Source organism: Oscarella lobularis, chromosome 13 (assembly GCF_947507565.1).
Source record: "Oscarella lobularis chromosome 13, ooOscLobu1.1, whole genome shotgun sequence".
NCBI lineage: Eukaryota > Metazoa > Porifera > Homoscleromorpha > Homosclerophorida > Oscarellidae > Oscarella > Oscarella lobularis.
In genome coordinates this window covers 2,681,853-2,691,851 of record NC_089187.1, presented here as the reverse complement: position 1 = coordinate 2,691,851, position 9,999 = coordinate 2,681,853, and the positions used below count along the sequence as shown (strand labels likewise).

The window sequence follows — 9,999 nt, the reverse complement described above, 5'->3', positions numbered from 1 at the left end:
CCCTAACCCTAACCCTAACCCTAACCCTAACCCTAACCCTAACCCTAACCCTAACCCTAACCCTAACCCTAACCCTAACCCTAACCCTAACCCTAACCCTAACCCTAACCCTAACCCTAACCCTAACCCTAACCCTAACCCTAACCCTAACCCTAACCCTAACCCTAACCCTAACCCTAACCCTAACCCTAACCCTAACCCTAACCCTAACCCTAACCCTAACCCTAACCCTAACCCTAACCCTAACCCTAACCCTAACCCTAACCCTAACCCTAACCCTAACCCTAACCCTAACCCTAACCCTAACCCTAACCCTAACCCTAACCCTAACCCTAACCCTAACCCTAACCCTAACCCTAACCCTAACCCTAACCCTAACCCTAACCCTAACCCTAACCCTAACCCTAACCCTAACCCTAACCCTAACCCTAACCCTAACCCTAACCCTAACCCTAACCCTAACCCTAACCCTAACCCTAACCCTAACCCTAACCCTAACCCTAACCCTAACCCTAACCCTAACCCTAACCCTAACCCTAACCCTAACCCTAACCCTAACCCTAACCCTAACCCTAACCCTAACCCTAACCCTAACCCTAACCCTAACCCTAACCCTAACCCTAACCCTAACCCTAACCCTAACCCTAACCCTAACCCTAACCCTAACCCTAACCCTAACCCTAACCCTAACCCTAACCCTAACCCTAACCCTAACCCTAACCCTAACCCTAACCCTAACCCTAACCCTAACCCTAACCCTAACCCTAACCCTAAATTCAAATTCCCCTAAAGATAAAAAATTAGAAATAAAGCTAAAACAGTAATCAAACCTATATCACTCACCATACATTCGTCAGTTGTCCCCTCCTTATTTTGAAAATCCACTTCCCTTCCTCACTGCATGTCATTCCCTTCCACTCGTCCTTCCATTTGCGTTCCCCTAAAGATAAAAAATCAGAAACAAAGCAAAAACAGTAACCAAACCTATATCACTCACCATACATTCGTCGATCATCCCATCCTCATTTGAAAATCCACCTCCCTTCCCCGCTGCATGCTTTTCCCTTCCATTTGTCCTTCCATTTGAGTTCCCCTAAAGGTAAAAAATTAGAAATGAAGCTAAAACAGTAATCAAACCTCTATCACTCACCATACATTCATCGATCACCCCCTTCCCAATCTGAAAATCCGCCTCCCTTCCTCATTGCATGCTGCTCCCCTCCACTCGTCCTTCCATTCGAGTTCCCCTAAAGATAAAGAATTAGAAATAAAGCTAAAACAGTAATCAACCTACATCACTCACCATACATTCGTCGATTGTCCCCTCCTCATTATGAAAATCCACTTCCCTTCCTTACTGCATGTTATTCCCGTCCATCCGTCCCTTCATCCGCGCCCCCCTAAAGATAAAAAACTAGAAATAAATCTAAAACATTAAATAAACCTATATCTCTCACCGTACATTTATCGATCGCCCCCTTCCCATTCGGAAAATCCGCTCTCCTTCCCCATTGCATGCTGCTCCTCTTCATTCGCCCTTCCATTCGAGTTCCCCTAGAGATAAAAAATTAGAAATAGAGCTAAAACAGTAATCAAACCTATATCACTCACTATAAAATCCTCGACTGGCACATCCTTTCCTATAAAAAATAACCAGAGCCCCCAAAAAAAACATAAAATACAACAAAGCACTTATCTAACACTCTCCCCGACCCCGTCGCATAGAAAACCTTCCCCCTAAAAAAAGCAAAACAAACAATAATTAGCCTCACCAGAATTATCAACCTAAAATAGAAGGTCCCCTCTAAATACGATGACTCCGAAGAAAATAGACAGTGAAACCATAAACAAAACTGCGCAATAGAATCAATCACGCCAATGGTGCGCTCGAAGCTGTGCGATTTCCACGAAATAAACAGTTCCTGTTCCCCGGGCCTCCAATTTCCCCCGCGCAACGTCCACGATCCCTCACGCGAACGCGAAACCTCCCCGTAAAGCGCTGAAACTCCGAAAAGACGCGGAAGAAACAAGGAAACGACGAGAAAACACCCCCGAACGTAGATGAGGCCCCGAAACCCGATCGCGAGTAACGAACAACACGCGAAAACGTTCTTTACCCCTCGCGATTGCCGATTTTCCCCTCTCTTCGCCGTCTTTAGCCCGTTTAGAACCGGTTTCAGTCATTCAATTGAAATACAGCTCCCGTATACACGCAACCCGGATAAACTACCGTATATATTTCAAGAAAACTTACAAATAAAACTACATACACTGCTACATACGCACCGAAAAAAAGCAAAGAGAGAAAGCTCGGAAAACCAAAAAAAACCGGGAAAAAAAAGCATCGATATGCTAAAAAGCAACCAAAGAATCATCAAATCTCAAATATTTTCACAAAATCCTACACCTAACTTAAACTACGAAAAATTCTCTACAAAACCTCAACCAAATAATAGCCAATACCCCTAATCCTATATATGAAATTAGAACTTCTCTCAAAACCTCGTCTTCGAAAAAATGATTTTATTGAGTAGGACTACACATAACCACGCCACCCCATACATCCCTAGATAGAACTTTTTGCGCGCTTTCGAACGAGTGGTCAATGAGCTATGTTGGCTTGCACAGGGAGCGGGAATTCTAAGATTTAGTGATTTTGATCAACCACTCAATCGGAATTCCTCAATAAAAAATTAAGCCTATAACCAATGACGTCACCTACACACCCATAGAGAGAACTCGACGAGCTCTTTCGAATGGTATGTAGCATGACCCTAACGGACCTAACATAACGATAATCCCGCCACTTATTAGTTCAGGGGCCCCTGTTTGAAAACGAGAATAAGGCCTAACTTCGCAGAAAATGCTCCAAAACACCTAAAAACTTTTTCTAGAACAAGACATCCATACTAGTAATTCACTTAGCAAACCCCCAACGAATCCACAAAACCCCCCAACAATTAAAAATTGATTAAAGAATCCCTCCCGTCCCAGAGCCTTAACCCTTTATGTTACTTTAGTGCAGATTTCTGTTATTAAGATTTTGATCCGAAATTTCGCCATTTGTTTAAAAGTGTAAAAGAGGGTGTTTATAGAAGCCAATAAACGTCTTCTACATTTTGTATTGTAAAAACTTCGAAAAAAAAAACATCATAGCTTAGGCTCCACCCAAGAAAACACGGTTACATCGAGAGAGACGTACCAAAACCTGTTATTACTTGATCGCAACTGCTGCAAACGTAAGCAAACTGCTTGCTATTGACGCGGCGTGCGATTCGGCTGTGTTTCATGCGAAAATAGCCAGCGCAGCGCCTTTTTTGGCTCCCGGTCTCTAGACATACGGACTCTTCAATTACGTCAAGACTACACCCACTTTTAAAACAGAGCTTTTCCATACATATCGCGAGTTTTTCGAAAAAAAATTTGAGTTTTTTAGCCCCTTCGAATGTTTCGGCGGCCTAAAATCAACCGAAACGGCTAAAAAAGCGGAAAAACGACCTACACAACGCACGCTAAGGGTGTATACAGGTCTCCTGGTAACAGCACGGGCATTTAGAACGTTTTCGCGGGGCTTTATTTCGAATAAAAGTGAGCATGCGCATAATGTACAGAAATCTGCACTAAAGTATTTGTGTGGGAAAACAATGACGTTATTCTTAAAGGGTTAAGAGGCTATAACTAAGGACCAGAGACATACACTCAACCAAAATTCTCCCTTCCCAGTACGACCGCGCTAAGGATCCCAATTCCCCCTGTCGCTGCCATGGTTACCGAAGATTTCCTCAAAACTAGTTTATCGACCCCTCCCTTATAGAAACCTCCAATAGACCCCCTCCGCATGCCCTCTAGACTTTACCCACCCCTTAAATAAAAAGGCCGCTATAATACTCATCTCATATCCTATTACGGAGTGCACACAACCAAAATATAAAAAAGGAAACCGAGGTTTCTTTTCCCCCAGTACCAGCTACCCTCATGGCCATAGAATCCATGAGCAAACGCACCCCTTCAGACACTCCCGGCCATTGAAAAGAACTACTTCTATAATCCAAAGTGCTCTAACGCACTTTAGTCCCTGCATATACTTATATAACCAACAATGGCCACTCCCAATCACCCAATTCCTCTATACCAGCTACCGAAACTCGTCTTCTTGCCGGTCGGTAATGGATATAGCGGTTGATCCAGCTTTGCCTTCGTGCATTCTCCTTTTATAACCCTAACCCTAACCCTAAGGGCGATAGCCGTTGTGATTCGGTCTCCCGCCTTCCTTCCCCTCCGATCACGCGTCAGAGCGTTTGTGTCTAGGAGCGAGTAGGCCAGGGCTCTTGTGGTTAGCTGTAGGTTAGCGGAGAACATAAGGTTCGCAAAAATAGTGGCCAGAATTTACACTGACCCTGAACCCTCTCCCTAACTCCTAACCATAACCCCAACACTAACCATAACTTTTTTTCTTTTGGCCGAACTCTGGGGCGTGACGACCTGCGCTTGTTGAATGAGGAAAGGGTACTGAGGAGGAGATTGAAATTGCTTCGATCTTCGCACCATACGGGATTCAGACGACGTCATACAAGGTGCGATGATGAAACATTGACACATGCGTCACCAACATGACGCAATGTCAATAGCCACTCCCCCTGCCAGCGCTATATAAACGAGCGCCCCCCTGGCAGTCGTCACTCGACGCTCTCCGGAGCACTTCGGAGCACACCTCCTCTCAAATCAGGGGTACTGATGAAGAGTTCTAAAGAACTCGAAACTAGTCTACCTTTACCTGAATACTTGAGGGAGTGCGAAGAATGCTGTCGGCGAGGCGTGCGGGTGACGACTGTCGGGGGAGCACCATTCTGTACTCGAACAAAGGGTCAAAACCAGACTCTGTTCCGAAAATGATCAAAACTCGATCAAAGGGTCAATACCAGACTCTGCTCGGAAAAATGAGATCCCTAATGGGATCCACTATAATCGACACTCGAACAAAGGGTCAAAACCAGACTCTGTTCGGAAAAATCCAACCGTGTGAAAGGATACATCAAGTATTCATACAATTTCCACTGGTTCAGGATTGTATCCCAAGGGCGATAGCCGTTGTGATTCGGTCTCCCGCCTTCCTTCCCCTCCGATCACGCGTCAGAGCGTTTGTGTCTAGGAGCGAGTAGGCCAGGGCTCTTGTGGTTAGCTGTAGGTTAGCGGAGAACATAAGGTTCGCAAAAATAGTGGCCAGAATTTACACTGACCCTGAACCCTCTCCCTAACTCCTAACCATAACCCCAACACTAACCATAACTCCTAACCATAACCCCAACACTAACCATAACCCTAACCCTAACCCTAACGGGTCTCTCCTGCAATAAATTACAGCGAAATTATGGGGGGGTAGCCAACGGGTCTCTCCTGTAATAAATTACAGCGAAATTACAGAGGCTAGACAACGGGTCTCTCCTGTAATAAATTACAGCGAATTCACAGGGGGCTAGCCAACGGGTCTCTCCTGTAATAAATTACAGCGAAATTACAGGGTCTAGACAACAAGTCTCTCCTGTAAAAAATTACAGCCAAATTACAGGGGGTTAGCTAACGGGTCTCTCCTGTAATAAACTATAGCGAAATTACAGGGGCTAGCCAACGGGTCTCTCCTGTAAAAAATTACAGCGAAATTACAGGGGCTAGCCAACGGGTCTCTCCTGTAATAAACTACGGCGAAATTACAGGGGGTTAGCAAACGGGTCTCTCCTGTAATAGATTACAGTGAAATTACAGGGGGTTAGAGAAGGGGTCTCTTCTGTGATAAACTACAGCGAAATTACAGGGGCTACCCAACGGGTCTCTCCTGTAATAAATTACAGCGAAATTACAGGGGCTAGCCAACGGGTCTCTCCTGTGAGGACAAATTGACCCAGGAAAAATTGTCCGAGGACAAATTGTCCCCAGGACAAATTGTCCCAGGACAAATTGTCCAAGGACAAATTGTCCCCAGGATAAATTGTCCCCAAGACAAATTTTCCCAGGACAAATTGTCCTAGGACAAATTCTCCCAGGACAAATAGTCCCAGGACAAATTGTCCCTGGACAAATTGTCCCAGGACCAATTGTCCCCAGGACAAATAGTCCCAGGACAAATTGTCCCTGGACAAATTGTCCCGGGACCAATTGTCCCCAGGACAAATTGTGCCAGGACAATTTGTGCCAGGACAATTTGTCCTGGGGACAAATTGTCCCAAGGACAATTTGTCCTGGGGACAAATTGTCCCAGGACAATTTTTTCCAGGACAAATTCTCCCCAGGAGAAATTCTCCCAGGACAAATAGTCCCAGGACAAATTGTCCCTGGACAAATTGTCCCAGGACAATTTGTCCTGGGGACAATTGTCCCCAGGACAACTCTACCTACATCACATACCTTTGCCCCCTCGAGAGTCATCCTTCCTTCTGATTGCCTTCCCTTCCTTTCCTCCCCTTCCCACACGCGTCCCTTGCTTATATCCTTCTTCCTTACATATATAAAGAAACAAATTAGAGACCCCTCAATAACTAAAACTTTACCTACATCACATACCTTTGCTCCATCCATAGCCATCGTTCCTTCTGATTGTTTTTCCTTCCTTTCCCTCCCCTCTCACTCGCGTCCCTTGCTTATATCCATCTTTCTTACGCTCTTACACATCTAAAGAAACGAATTAGAGACCCCCAATAACTAAAACTCTACCTACATCACATACCATCGATCCCTTGATATTCCTTCTCCTCCCTGCCTGCTTGTTCCTCTTCTCCCTCGCGCCCCATCTCCTTGTCATTGTTCCTCCCATCCCTATGCCCCTAAGAAAACTAATTAGAAATATGTAACACAATTAGGAACCATTATATACCTATCAGTATTGACTCTGCCCTAACATTGCCCCTATACACATTAACAAAGCCACACAACTCATAAACAATTGCACGGCACTTATCTGACATCCTCCAGAAACCCCCTGTTTACAAAAAGGGAGAAGGCAAAAGGCACAGGAGAAGGCAAAAGGCAAAGGGAGAAGGCAAAAGGCAAAGGGAGAAGGAAAAAGGCAAAGGGAGAAGGCAAAAGGCAAAGGGAAAAGGCAAAAGGCAAAGGGAGAATGCAAAAGGCAAAGGGAGAAGGAAAAAGGCAAAGGGAGAAGGCAAAAGGCAAAGGAGAAAGCAAAAGGCAAAGGGAGAAGGCAAAAGGCAAAGGGAAAAGGCAAAAGGCAAAGGAGAAGGCAAAAGGCAAAGGAGAAGGCAAAAGGCAAAGGGAAAAGGCAAAGGAGAAAGCAAAAGGCAAAGGGAGAAGGCAAAAGGCATAGGAGAAGGACAAATTGTCCCCAGGACAAATTGTCGCCAAATTCCAAACCACAATGCTCTACGGGAAAGACGTCTACGAGACGTTCGAAACGAGTCCGAAACGCAAAAGTTGGATTTAGCGAAATTTTGACCAAATTTCGATCGCACGCGAAAAAAACCTTTTCGCGCCTTTCAGCCATCCCAAATCCTCCTCAAAAAACCGAAAAACGGCTGCACAAACGACTGCACGGCGCAGAAAATCGAAGGACAAAAATCGATTTTCCAATTCGCGACTCGTTTCGCGAAAAAGCGCACAACTCTGCAAGGAGACGTCGCACGAACACCGCACCGGTGCCATTCGATTCGTCGTGGTCTGACAAATAAAACCTGGTACCACGTTTACCAATTTTCGCCAATTTTTGACATAAAATTAAGCGAAACCAACAATACGCCTACGCGCGTACACCGTAAACGACACCACCTTAACCGTGCCGCCACTCCGCGACGGCGCGTCGTACGACGATAAGCGGCACTTCGATCGAGAGGGCATATGGTGCAGTTTACAAATTGCCGCCACTCGACGGCATCCGAGTCGCCGTTTGCCGTAGAGCACGTGCGAAAGAAAGGGAACACGCCCCCCTTTTACGGACACATTAATTCGGCAAAAACGACGCCGAAAGCGACGCTTCGCGTCGCAAAACGTTCTAAACCGTCTCGAATCCTTCGTTTCGAAGCCATTCGAAACGAAAAATTCACTATTCGAAGCTCGCGCCACAACTTGGCGACGCGACGCGTTCGTACGCGCGATCCGCGGGCGACGAACGCTCTAAAACTGCTTCGTAACTATCTACTACTTACATTTTGACGTCGCTCGGACCTTCGCATCGTAGAAAACGAGCCAGAAAATGTGTTTCTTCGAAAGGGGACGCGCGCGCTAACATAAGCACGTGACCTCACGGGTTTAACAATGTGACGTCATAAATAAACTATTACAAATCGGGGTTTCAAATTGCTACGCCTATAGAATGGCACGGCAACACGTACAGAGCGGTTTCGCGAAGATTGGACGAGTGTAATTTGTCCCCAGGACAAACTGTCCACGGACAAATTGTCCCAGGAAAAATTGTCCCCAGGACAAATTGTCCCAGGACAAATTGTCCCAGGAAAATTGACCCAGGAAAAATTGTCCCAGGACAAATTGTCACAGGACAAATTGTGCCAGGACAAATTGTCCCAGGACAAATTGTGCCAGGACAATTTGTCCCAAGAAAAATTGTCCCAAGGAAAAATTGTCTCAGGACAAATTGTCCCACGACAAAATTGTCCCCAGGACAAATTGTCCCAGGACAAATTGTCCCCAGGACAAATTGTCCCCAGGACAAATTGTCCCAGGACAAATTGTCCCCAGCACAAATTGTCCCAAGGAGAAATTGTCCCAGGACAAATTGTCCTAGGACAAAATTTCCCCAGGACAAATTGTCCCCAAAACAAATTGTCATAGAACAAATTATCCCAGGACCAATTGTCCCCAGGACAAATTGTCCCCAGGACAAATTGTCCCCAGGACAAATTGTCCCCAGGACAAATTGTCCCAGAACAAATTCTCAAAAAATTACAGGGAAATTACAGGGGGTTAGCCAACGTGTCTCTCCTGTAATAAATTACAGCGAAATTACAGGGAGTTAGCCAACGGGTCTCTCCTGTAATAAATTACAGGGAAATTACAGGGAGTGTATATATTCTGGCAGGCGGTGTAAGTACTCCGCCAGCAGGCGGTGTATATATTCCGGCAGGCGGTGTACATATTCCGGCAGGCGGTGTAAATATTCCGGCTGGCGGTGTATACATTCTGGCAGGCGGTGTAAGTACTCAGTTAGCAGGCGGTGTATATATTCCGGCAGGCGGTGAACGTACTCCGCCTGCAGGCGGTGTATATATTCTGGCAGGCGGTGTACGTACTCCGCCGGCAGGCGGCGTATATATTCCGGCAAGCGGTGTACGTACTCGGCCGCTGGCGGTGTATATATTCTCGCAGGCGGTGTACGTACTCCGCCAGCAGGCGGTGTATATATTCCGGCAAGCGGTGTATATATTACGGCAAGCGGTGTACGTACTCCGCTGGCAGGTGGTGTATATATTCCGGCAAGCTGCGTACGTACTCCGCCGGCATTCGATGTACGTACTCCGCCGGCAGGCGGTGTATATAATCTGGCAGGCGGTGTATATATTCTGGCAGGCGGTGTACGTACTCCGCCGGCAGGCGGTGTATATATTCCGGCAAGCGGTGTACGTACTCCGCCGGCAGGCGGTGTAGATATTCTGGCAGGCGGTGTATTCCGGCAGGCGGTGTATATATTCTGGCAGGCGGGGTACGTACTCCGCCGGCAGGCGGTGTATATATTCCGGCAGGCGGTGTATATATTCCGCCAGGCGGTGTATATATTCAGGCAGGCGGTGTATATATTCTGGCAGGCGGGGTACGTACTCCGCCGGCAGGCGGTGTATATATTCCGGCAGGCGGTGTATATATTCCGGCAAGCGGTGTATATATTCCGGCAGGCGGTGTATATATTCTGGCAGGCGAGGTACGTACTCCGCCGGCAGGCGGTGTAGATATTCTGGCAGGCGGTGTACGTACTCCGCCAGCAGGCGGTGTAGATATTCCGGCAGGCGGTGTATATATTCAGGCAGGCGGTGTATATATTCTGGC

The 9,999-nt window shown here is 46.6% G+C and overlaps 1 long non-coding RNA gene across 3 annotated transcripts; it reads right to left on the bottom strand.

Moving 5' to 3' along the window:
• Nucleotides 1–6,345: 6,345 nt before the first annotated feature.
• LOC136194477 (uncharacterized) lies at nt 6,346–8,192 on the bottom strand. Of its 3 annotated transcripts, XR_010671647.1 has the most exons (5): nt 8,148–8,192; nt 6,866–7,662; nt 6,719–6,815; nt 6,556–6,663; nt 6,346–6,490 (listed from the first exon to the last, which is right to left on the bottom strand). It is a non-coding gene; the product is annotated as an uncharacterized lncRNA (long non-coding RNA). The 3 variants fall into 3 exon arrangements; XR_010671645.1 differs by lacking the exon at nt 8,148–8,192 and having other exon boundaries at nt 6,866–8,130; XR_010671646.1 differs by lacking the exons at nt 6,556–6,663; nt 8,148–8,192 and having other exon boundaries at nt 6,866–8,125.
• Between the last annotated feature and the right edge of the window lie 1,807 nt (nt 8,193–9,999).